Raw genomic sequence first — 15,753 nt, 5'->3', positions numbered from 1 at the left:
GCCACTAGATGTTGCCCCACATTATTCCTTTGTACTGTGAACAGTACACAGGAGGTAATGCGTTTATGTTCCTACTTCCTCTTTGTTAATGACCATCGGCATCTCACTGATGCCAGTGACCAGTGACCATTGATTACTGGCACTTTGATTGGCTTTGGGAACACATGTTCCCATTCACTGATCAGTGTACTATCGGGTGGTAACGAGAATGCGCCCGGGAGTGTTTGTGCATGGGGTGGGAAATTGCGGAGTATGTATATCTACGCCCATGAGACTATGATGAAGTCTCAACGGGCATAGATATACTGTACTGTATCCAATAACTCGTTAAATATTCTATTTGCTCAAATTCTGATAAAAAAAACAAACTTTCCTGAGCATTTATGAATTCACATTTTTGTTAGCTCATATTTGTTGATCCCTTCACAAATATACTTAAAGCCTGTACTGAATTCCATGTTCTACACCATTGTGGCTCTGTGCCCCAGAGGTGACAAGTTTTCTTTTCTTTTCTTTTCCTTCATCAGATCAAAGTATCAGCAAAATAGAGACTCTTGACCTTAAAACTTGCAGGCCTGAGTGGGTTTTGAACAGCCTTGAAAGTGAACCGTATATTTGTAACACATAAATCGTCCTTTATCAACATTCAGTACTGATCAAAAAAGTAATTGCTTATGTGGTTTTTTTTTGTTTGTCAGAGTCATAAAACAATGTATTTTCTGTGTCGGAAGCTTATGACATAAGAGATGCTTTACTATTAGTCAAAGTGTTTATTTGGTAACATTAAACTGCTGGCAGAGTCAGCATACAACTGGTAATGCAGCAATATAGCATGAAAGGGTTATCAGTTATAATCCATACTAACATTTTACCTGTTGGTCTATGGATTTTCATAAAGTCTACCTAATCTGCTATAGATTTCATATGAAAAATGAATAAGCCAACGTGTTCTTCTGCTTTGTGAGGGAAATGACTCTAGAGTCTGTAGATAAACATCACTTTTCAAATCAATCCTTTTTACAGTCTACAAACATTTAAAGGGAACCTGAACTGAGAGTAATATGGAGGCTGCCATCTTTATTCCCTTATAAACAATGCCAGTTGCTCGGCTGTCATGCTGAGCTTTTGGCTTTAGTTGTTTTTCAGTACCACACCTGCAAAAAGCATTCAGCTAGTGGAGTTCCACCCGAGTCAAAGCATCCGATCTGCATGATCATTCTGGGCCACTTTATGACAAGCTGACTTATAAAAACGTCCTGCTAGAGCCTCTTAATGGCTCCAGGACATTTTTATAAGACAGACAGTGCTGCTGCCGCTGTGCGCGTGCGCACATGCATGTGTCTGTGTGCATGTGCGTGCCCCCGCGTGTGCACGTGCGTATTCCCATGCATGCTTGTGCATCCCCGTGCACATGAAAATAGTGGGGGGAAAAAAACACCAAAGAAAAAATACATCTTTATTTCCAAATACTATATTGTCACCATACTTTGTACTAGGGACATAATTAAAATGTTGTAATAGCCAAGACAAATAGGCAGATAAAATGTGTGGGTTTTATGCACAGTAGCAGTGTTTATATTAAAACTATAGGGGATAAAATTGGAGAAATAATGTATTTTTCATTTTTTCCTTGTTTTTCCCTTTAAAATGCATAGAAAATAAAGTAATTACTGCAAAGAAATATCAACCCCAAAAAGCCCAATTGGTGGTGAAAAAAACAAGATATAGATCATTTCATTGTGATTAGTAGTGATTAAGCTATTGGCAAATGAAAGGGATGAGCACTGACAGGTGAAAATCGCTCTTGTCTTTAGGGCCCTTTTCCACTAGCAATCGCTAGCGTTCACGCTGAACGCTAGCGATTGCTGAATCGCAATTACCGGCGATTCCCCGACGTTCGCGGCCGCGATTTTGCTATGCTATGCTATGCATAGCAAAATCGCGGCAAATATCGCTCCGCCGCGCGTTCGCGTTCCCGGCAAAAACGAATCGCGGTAGTGGAAATGACCTACCGCGATTCCTATGTTAAAAAGCAAACCGTAGCGCTGGTGGAAAAGGGCCCTTAGGGTAAAAGAGCCTTTGGGGTGAAGTGGTCAAAGCAAAAGCATGATTTCAAAAAACAGAAAAGTTTCCTCAGTAGAGGGAAGCCTCTGCATCCACCAAAGGCTCCTCCATGTATGAGTGCAGCTACACTGTGCAGGCACACTGATAGCCTGCTCCTGCACAGTACTGTACAGCTGCTTGGGCATTAAGGACAAAGCTGCATACAAGCAGCTCTGTGCTACTACTACAAAGGGGAGGGCCTTCTTTTGCCTGTGCAGTGCGGCTGCACTCAGACACGGATGGGAGCGTGGCCATGTCAACCTTCTCAACATGAACCTTGCCGAGTAGGTTCAGAGGATCCCAACACTAGAATGGTAAGCTTGAGGGGGATGGGGAAGCCTGTGGATTATAAAATACCACACATTTAAGAGGAAGGCCAAACAGTGAATAACCTACCACTTTTATCTAGCAATGTATATCACTCATGACCATGCCTTTAATCAGCCTTGCATGCACTCTGCCAACAATAGAATAAGAAGTTGAACAAAGAGAAAATTGGCTCTTGGGTGTATAGAAAATTGTCTCTTGGATGCATACAACAAAAAATCACCTTTAGTAATATCATAAAGTATCTAACCATTCTAGGAATCATATATCAATATCTGGACATCTCTAAGAGATGCATAAGGGGAATCAAGGGCTGCCATACACATGCTAGAATCATGGCAAACGCTGCCTTGACCTGACTTGGCTGAGAACAATCTAAGGCTTGAGCTCCAATGTAAAGCCCATATGCACTTAGAACTTGGGTCACCAGAAGCAATCATTCAAAATTATTTCGGGTACTTTTGTCAAGTGTGTACAGATGTTCTCCAGTGTATTTTATGCTGTTCTTAAATTAAGCCGCAGGTTCCCACATTTGCTCCCATGCATCTACCCCACTCTTCTCAATAGTGCTTAGCTTCCTGTAAGCTCACTTAGTATAGGAATATTCGGTCTGTTTGTCAGAGAACGGCAGGACTAATTAACCTTTTCCCGACCGCATCACGCCGATGGGCGTGGCCGCGGCGGCAGCCTCAGGACCGCCTAACGCCGATTGGTGTAAAGTCCTGGGGCTCTGTTTTGCAGGAGATCGCGCGCAGGCTGCGCGTGCATCTCCTGCTTGGGGGGCGGAGCTCCACCCCGCCTTCAGTCTCCGAGCGGCTCGGGAGACTGTTAGATGGCGTGATCGCCGTCTATTTACACTGTGCAGTGCTGCGATCAGCAGCAGTGCTGCGATCAGCAGCAGCGCTGCACTGGGGACAAGAGAGCGATCGGCTCTCATAGGCAGAAGCCTATGACAGCCGATCGCAGTAATTGGCTGGCTGTGGGGAGGGAGGGAGGGAGGGAAGGGATTTAAAGAAACCGTGTTTAAAAAAAAAAAAAAAAAAAAACACAAACAATAATATTTATTTTTTTAAAAAAAGAAACATGGGGGAGCTCTGTTGGTGGGGAGAAAAAAGGGGGGGGGGGGGGGAATCACTTGTGTGCTGTGTTGTGCGGCCCTGCAGCTTGGCCTTAAAGCTGCAGTGGCCAATTTCACTAAAAATGGCCTGGTCACTAGGGGGGTTTAGCCCTGCAGTCCTCAATAGGTTAAAAAGCAGACCAGCAAGAGAAAGGCAATTGTTCCCACTTTTATAGGCACTGCTGGTGTGAGTGGTGAAGATGGGAAGCTAACTGGCTGCAAATGGAAAATAAATAAAATAGGGGAACGTGTGCTACAGCATTATCAGGTACCAAAGGGTTCCCACTACCACACTGTTTATGTCTACCAAGCAACAGCATCAGTGTGAAAGCTGAGCTTACTTCTTTCTTCTTTAATTTGTTCTTATTTATTATATATTTTCTTCCTTTGCGGTTTGTTTGATTTAAATCAGGTAGCATCCCGTGTTTGAGAAATGTCAGTATTTTTGTCAGTGTGGAATGATTAGAGTCTTTTTAGAATAAAGAGAAACCTCCTAGCTGTAAACACTCCAGTTTTTACCATACTTCCATACAGATTTCTATTCTCGCATATTAATAACAGTGATTGCTTTTGCTTGTTGCTCTACTAGTCTTGTCTAAAGATCTGTAAATAATTGTGTTCTCTTTATGGTATTCAGAAACAAAATAAAAGGAGAGCTGGCATTTTCATTCCCTATTATTACATGTATTAAGGTATGAAGTACCTGAGATTGTCTCTTCACTGCTTGTCACTGCCTCTTGTATTGTATTACAGCAATTAGTTTATTGCTGTTACACTTATGTACAGGCACACAGGCCTCATTTTGTATCTAGCTGGGGGAGGTTGGGTTGAGAGTGTTTCCACGTAGGAGGCTTACCTTTGTGATGGAACAAAAGGCAGAGCAGAACAAGCAAAGGGGAATGTGCTTGAAGGTAGGTTTGTAGTACTCAAGTAGGATTATTATTAATGTTGAAGAAAATGCTTAAACCATCCAGGACTTTGTGTATTTGGTTGTGAAAAGATAATACAACTTGAGTATAACATATTTGATGGTCAAGCCGTGGTGTAATAATAATAGCCTCCACAACCCCTGTGATCATAGGGAAGGGAGGACGGGCTATATGGTTCCACTCCTCCTCCCCCTTCTGTCGCGTAAGCACAGTAGAGCAGTATAATATTTACCTGCATCAGCACTGAGTTTCATATCCTCCTTCTTCCCAGTAGCCATACATTCTAAGCTGTGCACTCAGCTCTCGATCATGTGACATGCATTGGGAGACGGGTATGCAGCACAGTTCAAGTAGCTGCCAGGAAAGAAAGGATGCTAGATGCAGTGTTAGAGCAGTTAAATATTACATTGGTCCACTGGCCTTGCTCTGAAAGTTGGGGAGTAGGTGGAAAGGCGGGTTTGACAGGCTACATGGGGTGGTGCAGTGAGCCCAACAGTGATGATCGTAATCAGCTAATTATGATTACACAAAATTTCACGTAAATTTTCGCATTTACACTTATACGTAATGACGGTTTGTACATTTAGTTGATTTTGTATAGCGATTCATAATTTCACCTAAAATGTCATGTAATTTTCATGTAATTTCCTGTTGACTTTGGCAGTCCATAGCAAAGCCCCCATGCATGGTAGTGACACCAAAATTGCTACATATGTTAAGGAGAATAGTGGGAACTTTGTCTTATGTAAATTATATACATTTTTTAATTTGAGTTCACTGTAAGGACCATGCCTTGTAAGGGTTTTTTCGCCTTCCTCTGGATCAACAGGGATATGTGAGGGAGCAGGCTGGTGTTGTACTTTATACTGGTTGAACTCGATGGACGTATGTCTTTTTTCAACCAAAATAACTATGTAACTATGTAACTATGTAAGCAGAATAACTGCACAATGTCTTACAGCAGAAAGAGTAGAGCAGAACACAATAAATGACATGCAATGCAGTAAACTCTAGGGATGAGCAGAAATTACGCCAATGTGTAAGTAGGCATCGTAATTCACATCGTAATCGTAATGCAAAATTTCAGGGAAAAACATAATTCATTTCATATGCAATTGTTAGCTTTTATAATTATGCTTGAATTTATGCTTTTTTTTATACTGGTGACAACTATACCGGCTACCTATATTGGAGGCACCTACTTAACTAACCTATACTGGGGGCACCTACCTATCTAACCTATGCTGGGGGCATCTATTCTGGCTACTTATATTAGCCCACTGCCTTACTGTTACACAGTTACATTACTGTTAGCTCCACACCCATTTTTGCCGCGGCGCTGTAACATTCTGTGGAGATGCAGCTGCGGGCAGTCAGGATACCCCCGCAGCCGCTTTGGTTTCCCTGTCGGGCGTTTCTCCTGTCCCCTCGGCGTCTAGCATGCCGAGGGGATTGTCGGTGGCTCATAGAGTAGCTTTGTCGCGCGTGCGCACAGACGGGACCTTTATGCAAGGAGGAGGTGCGTCAGCTGATCTGCTGGTCAGCTGACGTCAGAGGAGACTCTCGGCAGCTCTGATTGGCTGATGGGTCTGGGCGTGGCCGAGGGGTCTCCTCCGCTTCTTAAGCCTTCGAGAATCACTCGTAACTTGTCTGCTGTTGCGAATGCTTCGTGTGAGCACTCAGACCTTAGTTAGATCCGGTGTGCTTTGATCTGGGAGGAAACCAGGGATTTCACACAAGACTAGGAATTGATATTACTACTGTTATTATTGCTTGATTATCTGTGTATGACTCTGGCTCTCTTCTGACTACTCTTACGCTATAAGATTCTGTACTTTCGCCCATCTGATCCTATTGCTGACTCTGCCTGAAATACCTTTATCTTTCTGCCTGCCGATTCTGTACTGTATTCTCCTGTCTGTTGCCACTCTACTCTCCAGTGAGCCCTTGTCACTGGTGAGGTTCCTTACTGATAATACCCACCAGCTCCTCTGGTGAGGTTCTGTACTGATTATACCCACCAGCTCCTCTGGTGAGGTTCTTTACTGATAGTACCCACCAGCTCCTCTGGAGAGGTTCTGCCAAATCTAATCAGTATTACTGTTGCACCAAGCACTGTACACTTGCTATTACCTTGTTTGCTATACTTGCATTATTGGTGATTCTGCAGATCACCATATAATCAGGTATAGTGTCTGATTATTGGTGATACTGCAGATCACACAATATTCAAACTTCTGATTGCTACACCAATCGTTACAGGCACGCTTTTTTTTAGGGTGGTGGTGGTGGTGGTGGTGGGGGGGTGTCGGTAAATTATCCACACCGGGTGTCAAATATCCTAGCTATGCCACTGCTATTAGCTTGATAAACTGAAGGTATTTTGCAGAAACAGTTTCAGTGCTTGCTTGTGCTCAGTAGTTAGTTCTTGATGCGGCTACTGCTGATCAACAAGTGATGTCAGTATTTTTTTTTTAAATGGTGACAGTGTACTCCATAATACTGCAAGCAGCAGCCAGATACACACACACACACAGAGTGAAGTGCATGCAACAGTTGGTGTCACAAAGGAAGTGAAGGCAGAATTTTTTTTTTTAAATGGTGACAATGTACTCGATAATACTGAAAGCAGCAGCCAGTCCAGATACACACACGGAGTGAAGTACATGCAACAGTTGGTGTCACAAAACAAGTGATGTCTGTATTTTTTTTATTATTGTGACAATAAACTTAACACTAAAGCAATCCTGCAATACTAAATGCAATACTGCATTGTGGGCCTAACACTGAATGCTCTAGTTTAATCACACACTTCAGTGCAGCATAAACAGTAACAATAAATATAAGAGCAGGATCAGTCCTGATTAGGACATTTGGGGTCACTCACAATCAGTCCTAATAAGTACTATTGGGGTACCTTGCTGGTGGACTGCAAGGGGCAGGACACCTGTAGAAGCTGGTACACACCACTGGATCACACACCTATTTCTATCTGTCCCTAACTGCATCAGACAATTCTCCCTACACTGACTTCAGGCAGACTTTAAAATGGCTGCCAGGTTATTGGCACACCGTTCTGCCGATAAATGATAAAGTAATAAAACACTATTTACCAGTTTAATGTAGATACATTAATGTTTAATACATTAAAATGGTAAATTTAATTTTATGATACATTTATCGGAGGAACGGTGCGCCATTTTGAAAACGCTATTTATTGTTAAATAGCGCTTCTTAGTTAGTTTGGGGACACAAGGTGATTGGCTGGATGGAGGACTACAGCAAACTAACCGAGGAAGTGAAGGAGCAATCGCCAGGACAAGGTAATATATGCTTCTGCACACATCCTCCCTCCACCTAATCCTACTACCTCCACCCCTTCTGCATAACACCAGTGTCCCGCTGCCTAACACTCTCCCCCCCCCCCCCCCCCCGACTCTATTTATAATGCTATTTAGAGTTATAAGCGTAAGTTACCCTGCATGCTCCATTTTTAACACTTATTATTATTATTATTATTATTTATATAGCGCCGACATATTACGCAGCGCTGTACAGTATATATATATATATATATATATATCTTGTCACTAACTGTCCCTCAAAGGAGCTCACAATCTAATCCCTACCATTGCCATATGTCTATATTATGAAGTGTAAGTACTGTAGTCTAGGGCCAATTTTAGAGGGAGCCAATTAACTTATCTGTATGTTTTTGGAATGTGGGAGGAAACCGGAGTGCCCGGAGGAAACCCACGCAGACACGGAGAGAACATACAAACTCTTTGCAGATAGTGCCCTGGCTGGGATTCGAACCAGGGACCCAGCGCTGCAAGGCGAGAGAGCTAAGCACTATGCCACCGTGCTGCCCGCTTATAACACTAAATAACGTTATATAATGTAAGTCAATGCAGCACCACTTCCATACCCTCAGCGCTGTCCACCATTTTTATCTGTCCCGATTTTCTTTTATGTGTGTGTGTGTTCGGGGGGGGGGGGGGGTTGAACATGAACATCATGTAGCATTCACGATGTTAACCGTAAACATTGGTTTGTGAACCAATCACAGTGACCACTGATTGACCAGAGCCATGCCACCTTAAATGGGTTAAATTTAGACAAGACAACAAGACAAGACAAAATATTTCGCTTTTCTCCTGGCGGACTCAGAGCACCAGAGATGCAGCCACTAGGGCACGCTCTCTAGGCAGTAGCAGTATTAAGGAGTCTTGCTTACGGTCTCCTACTGAATAGGTCCTGGCTTACTATTCAGTTATTTTTATATTATTCCTTTATCTTTTAATTTAGGCTAATATAAATTAGAACTTAAAAACTCAAGCCATGTTTTATTAATAGCAATTTTAACACAAATTATAATGTGATTTTGTAATACTAGCACATACTTAAAGAAGTACCGTAATACATCAGAGCTGCGTTATATGTTGGGTCTTTAGAAATACAATAAATAAATACAATAAACATGTGAGTTAAAATGTTTAATTAGAAGTCTGCTATAAGCATACGCTTTCAAAGTTGTGTCTTTGATGAGTCATCAAAAATGACAAGAATAAAGATATTTGCACAGGCAGATATACAAGCATGTATTTTATGCAAAATGGTGAAATACATTGTACAACCAGCAAAATGCATGTTAGCCATATGAGGAACACAGCAAAGGTAATTTAGATAGCACTGTACATATAAACGTAGGTCTTCAGGCTGAATGCTATGAAACATCTCCCTCTATTGGATCCAAACGGATGCACAACATAGACAGGGTAAGAGAGAAATACACTGCGGGGTAGAAAGATGAATGTTTAAACACATAAAATGAAGCAAAGAGAAAGAGACCGTCACAAATTATACAGACAGGTAGACCTTTAGGCACAGAGGAGATGCACAGGATACAGATAAACTATGGATAGATATATTAACTGTCACAGTATCATGAGCAGGTGCAAACTTCACCTAACCACACACAGTACAGTCACCGCTGAGTAATGAAATAATGGAATGCTATGAATTTATCAAGAACACAGTCTATATAGATTTACATGTGTTGAGAAAAAGGTTTTAAAAGGAAAAAATATATCATAAAGGACAGAGATAATCTTTTTTATCCTATTTATTTTGTGCAGAGCATTTGGTAACAGCGGGCCTATTGCAGTAAACTCTGGTAAAGTTGCTGTGTGCAGAGAGTGCATAGCAATTTTACCATTACGACTGCAGGGAGAGCACTGGCAGTTAACCCTTAGAGCAACGCGTGTTGCTGGATGAATGTTGCTATGGTAATGTGTGGCATAACCAGTGTTACCATAACGCACACGTTACCGTAGTAATGCATGTACCACCAAGGGTTAACAGCCAGTGCTTCCTCTGCTTTAGTAATGGAAAAATTGCATTACCATAGCAACACGCAAATTACTATAGCAACACTCATTACTGTGGTAATGCATATGGCACTAATGACTAATGACCGGTGCTTTCTTTGGGTACGAACTGTAAAATTGGCATGTGCGTCCTACGCACAGCAACTTTACCCAGATTTACTGCATCAGGCCCAGTGTTCCTAAATACATGAGGATTTTTTAAATTAAATAAAAGGATTTTATAAATTCAATGAAACAAATCATAACCATTCATGCGGTTCAGTGATGTTGTATAGTTTCCCTGGTTTCAGAAAACTGCAGTAGTAGATTTGAAAGTGCAAAATATCAAGGATACTTGTGTTTAGATGAGGCTGCTGTCGCTTAGTTGGCGTAGTCATGCTATTTAGATTATAGGAGCCAACGCAAAGATAGAGCTACCTTTAAAAAGATCGCAGCCTGCAACTCTGAAAGACTGTGATGTGGAAACTGATTTGTGCAAGGGCTGGTGCAGAAAAGCCTAGAAGTTATAAGGGTATATTCGCCAAACTTCGGTAAGCAGAATAAGAGAGTAGATCATATTGCATCTAATGCATTGCAATACAGATAACAGGACAAACAAGAAAATGAGGGTTTTCAGGTCCACAATCAAAGATACAGTGATTATAAAACATAACTTAACTACAGTCATTGAGTAATAAACAAAAATCCATATGTCACATTGATATGCATTGATTGGCCTGACATTCATTTCACAGTCTATATAAGAGCCGCTTCTACAGAGGCAAACAAAGAGGAACTGTAGTGAAAATAACGTCATGACTAAAATTGCTTTTTTTTTTGTTTGTTATATTAATGTATAAATTATTTAGTGTTTGCCCATTGTAAAACCTTTCCTCACCATGATTTACAATATGGAATTTATAACAGGTGGCAACAACTTTAGCACTGGCAGATGATCTCTGCAGAAATAAATGTGGAACAGATTTTAGAAGTATTTTTTTTTATGTTAATGTAAATCTGAATGAAGAATGTGGCAACAGAGAGATTTGATATAAACACATAAACAAACATTTAACCTGAGTTTATTGATAATCATAATCAGCTAATTACCTACCTTTTCACAGCTAGGCCCATACGTAATTACTATTTGTAAATTACATTTATTTTGTGTAATCTAGTCATAATTTTGCGTAACTTTTGTGTAATTTTATGCCGACTTAGTGGTTAATAGGAAAGACCCTTTACAGATTCAAGATACTGTGCATGGTCTACAAATCTGTCCACAAAACCTGCCCAACCTACATTTCCGATGTTACTAAGAAGTACACACCTAGCCGCTCACTCTGTTCCTCCAGTGAACTTCACCTGAACACCCCCAGCATCACCCAATCCCATGCATGCCTCCAGGACTTCTCAAGAGCTGCTCCAACACTATGGAACTTCCTACCTCCCCTCATTAGTGTTTCCCCCTCCTTTAACAACTCCAAGAAGGCCCTCAAAATGCACTTTTTCACGCTGGCCTAATACTTTTTCACTGGTGCGCTGAACCTGCAGCTGAACTCTGGTCCCCTATCTTTTGTGTCCCTACCTCTCTCTCTAGATTATAAGCCTTTTTTCAGTGTCCTCCTCCTTGTGTCTCCTACCTGTTCACGCATCTCCATTACCGTACACCCATCCTATGGAACTGAGTGAACTCTTGAGTGAACCTAACTTGCCTAATCTCCATGCTCCATCCAGTGACTGACTAAGCATTACCTTGAACTCATACTGTGCTGCGTGATCTGGTTTGCATGTATTCCTGTATTTTCTTATTGCTGTATGTCTCCCCTAAATATTGTCTGTAACCTTAACTAACGTCCAGTGCTTCATAATATGTTGGTGCTCTATAAATACAATAAATAAATACATACTATTGTCACCTAAATCGCTACATATGTTAAGGAGACTAGTTGGTACAAGGCAATAAAAAACCTTGTGGTTTTTGAGAAAATTGATTTTAAAAATGCAAAGGAAAAATGTACAGGTGCAGCGGTTTTCCGACTTTAAAGTTGGAAATTCCGGAAGTGAACTGGAGGCGGGGCCTGAGCATTGGTGACTGGTTGTGCAGGCACAGGATGTCTGCGGGGGCCCATTAGAAGCCCCAGGTAAGTCCAAGTTTTTTTCCCCTTCCCCCTACAGTACTACTTTAATCTGTAATTTTTCCACGTTTAAAAACCATTTTTCCTTTGCATTTTTAAAATAGATTTTCTCAAAAACTATATGGTCTTTTTGAAAAATATATTTTTTGTCTTGTACCCACTATTCTCCTTAACACGTGTAGCAAATTTGGTGACAATAGCATGTATGGGAGCTTTGCTATTTATCAACATGAAATTACATAAAAATTACGCAAAAAATGCGAAATCACGGTTCTTGATTACAATTACAGACTTCATTAATTACGATTTTCCCTGAAATTTTGCATTACAATTTCACCTCATAATTGCGTATTTCAATGTGAAATTATGATTATGCAAAATGTATGCTCATCACTACCTGAGTTTAAAATATCCGAAAAAAAGTTTAAAAAATTCGGAAGCATTTTCTCAGAGAAGTACAGCAAATAATCTGAATTCGTTAGAAATATCTGAAATCTACTTTCCCAAAGTGTTTGAGTTTTGGATGGTTTTTTTGTCCAGACAAGTACAGAATTTAGTACTGAATTCCTAGGAATAATATGAAATCTGCTATTCCAAAGAGCTTGGTTTCTGGGTTTGTGTCATGAAAGAATGGATGTTTGAACAAACAAGTAAACTGATAAAGTTAGCCAATAAAGTCTGTTAAAACCATTCATAATTTTCAGTTCAGTCATCCATTTTTGTTACATACGATAGTAAACTTGCTTTAATTAGCAATGTATAAAGTTTTTTTTCATTTGACGCTGCACATCCAAAAATTAGCCAGTTACAAAGTGGCAGATTATATAGCAGGATAGCCACATTTTGTTGGGTACTTTTTTGCAGGACGTCACATGTGAGCCAACTGTGATGATGGGGATGAACAGTGCCCTAAAGTAATGGATAATATAGTGGGATAACCACATTTTGTTGTGTACTTTTTGCATCACACTCTGAACAACTATTGTTCTACCAACTGTGATGATGATGAACACTGACCTAAATTGGTGGATAAGATAGCAGAATAGCACATTATAAATGCACTGTCTGTAGCATTCAGCTCAGCATATTACAAAAGCATACGTACAACACCACCAGTGTATTTATCTAGCAGCAATAATACAATCTACTTGCCAGGGCCGGTGTTTCCATAGAGGCAAAGGGGGCAATTGCCTCAGGGCTCCCGGAGCCTGTGGTGGTCCCCTAAAGTGTCCTTCCTCCCCTCCAGCTCTGGAGACCCAAGAGAGTGGGGATGCTGTGTGTTTAATCTGTATAGGAAAAAGAGGAGGTGAATAACGGGAACCCCAAAAATGCTTTTTAGGGGTCATATGACAGACACCTAATGATATTGTGTGATGGGGAGGGGGGTTGGATCGGGCTTGGCAGCAGGCTCAGGGGCCCTGGGGGTGATTTTGTTGAAGGTGGGCATAAGGGGGGCCCCCAAGTTACTATCTGCATATCTATCCATATCACTATCTACCTATATATCTATCAGCAATAAAAGTCTATCTATCTATCTATCTATCTATCTATCTATCAGCAATTAACTTATCTAGCTATCAGGAATACAATCTACCTCCCTCCCTTTTTATCTATTAAAGGTCACAAAAGCTGCAGCCAGTGACACAAGGACCTGTGTCTCTTGCAAAGATCAGCTCAGCAGGCAGCCAAGTCCTGTGCTTATATAGAGTTAAAGTGTAACTGTTGGGCATAAAATCAATTCTTTATTTTTATCTGGTAAACAAGTACGGTAATAATCATGCTAATCAGGCAATCCAAAAGTTAAAATCACTATTACTTTTCTTGTTTATAAATGATCATTCCCCAGTTTACCTGACTCTTATTTGGTACGTTGCCGCAAAAAGGAAGTTGCAGGGCATGCTGAGTTGTCTTTTTTTTGCTTCTTTATTTCCCCTCAGACTAAACTAATGTAGAGAAGCAAAAAATGACAACCCACCATGCTCTGCAACTTCCTTTGTGCAGCAACGTACCAAATAAGAGTCAGGTAAACTGGGGAATGATCATTTATAAACAAGAAAAGTAATAGTGATTTTAACTTTTGGATTGCCTGATTAGCATCCTTATTACTTGTTTACCAGATAAAAATAAAGAATTTATTTTTGATTTTATGCCTGACAGTTACACTTTAAGGATGCCTGTGATGCTGTGGCAATCGGCTGTCTGGCACCACCAAGTTTGAGGAGAGGCTCAACCTTTGATTTGAGGGCCCCTAGCATTATGGGGGAGCTCGCATGGGCTGCTGGGCATTATGTGAATTGCACCCAAACATCAGCACTTGCCTGGCTTTTCTTGGGTTGGCAAAGCCCAAATTTGAACAGCCATAGTTGCTCAGTGTTAAGAGTGACCCAAATTTTAACACCAAAAGTGCATTCAGAATAAAGGGAGTATAAATATAGCTGTAAATTGAAAGATTTATGTTTTCCCATGATGCCATCCAAGCAACATCAAATGGCTCATCCCTACCACTGCACACATTATGACCTTTTTTTCTTTTTTTTCTTATTTCAAATAGTGTTTCTCCTACATGTGGCAGTCATGCATTTGGTTATGCAGTTGCTCTCCAGGGGCAGGGAGTAGAACACACTATACTTCAAAGGTGTGTTCATTCAGGATCCACCAATGCCTGTATTTTGAGCCACATCAGTCTGAACAGTCTTCAAACTGAACTGAGACTAATTTAAGTAACTCAGTACATGACATGTAGCACTATGTTTGCTATTTAGAACTTATGTCAATTAACAAATACCAAAATCTCTATCCAGAACATACAGGTACAAGTAGACATTGTCTCATACTTAAAATGTCGTAATATATTAGCTACGAGTAAATTTGCATTTTGAGACTTACTGCCTTGCCTTGAATGTTAGCGATTCAGTGAAATTTATAAGATCATCTCATTTACATACTGCTCACATTGGCAGAAATAAAATGAAGTAATTCAGCCCAGACTGTACAAAGGAGTGTGCATAAAATGGTCTTTTTTTTGAATAAACCAGGATGCATATTTTTCTAGTAACAGCTGCTTCTCTGAGATAATAACCACACTGACATTTATTAAAGTGTGTAGTTAGATGTGTTACTGGTACATTTAGAAAAAATGTATTATGGTCTTTTGTGCTCAGTAAACACAGATGATATTACGGTGTTAGTTTTCTAACTGTTGCCAAATGCTGAAAAGTCAGCAAAAGTGGTACATGGTAAGTTATACTACTTTTCTAAGGTATGCTTTTATCTTTCGTGTGATGTTTGATGTAAGAAAAGACTGTAAAACACAAAATTCCACCTGCAGACTTTTTTTTTTCTTTTCACTTAGGATAGAATAGGAATGAATTAAAAACCATAGCTTACACCTCTCCCCCTTTTTATTCTTTGGGGTTTCCTCACATTCTTGTCTTACTTACAGGTCTTTGATGGGAGCACTGAAGGTGCCTAAGGCAGAAGATGAAAGATGGCACTAAGAACCTGATCGTTCTAATTCCCCTTAAAGGGAGCGTTAGAACTGTCCCTTAAAGGGAGAGTTAATACTGTCCCTTACCCTACAAAAAGTTGTTTTTGAAACAATAATAATTATTATTATTTTTTTTATATAGCACCAACATCTTCCGTAGCACTGTACATAGTACAAACAAATAATGGGGAGCAAATATACATGAGAAGTAAAAGACACTACAGTCATGACTCATGACATTGAATAGAATAAATACAAATACATACATAGCTGATGTGTAGTT

The sequence above is a fragment of the Hyperolius riggenbachi genome, chromosome 2 (assembly GCF_040937935.1).
Source record: "Hyperolius riggenbachi isolate aHypRig1 chromosome 2, aHypRig1.pri, whole genome shotgun sequence".
In the NCBI taxonomy this organism is placed as follows: domain Eukaryota; kingdom Metazoa; phylum Chordata; class Amphibia; order Anura; family Hyperoliidae; genus Hyperolius; species Hyperolius riggenbachi.
This window is presented reverse-complemented; position numbering follows the sequence as displayed.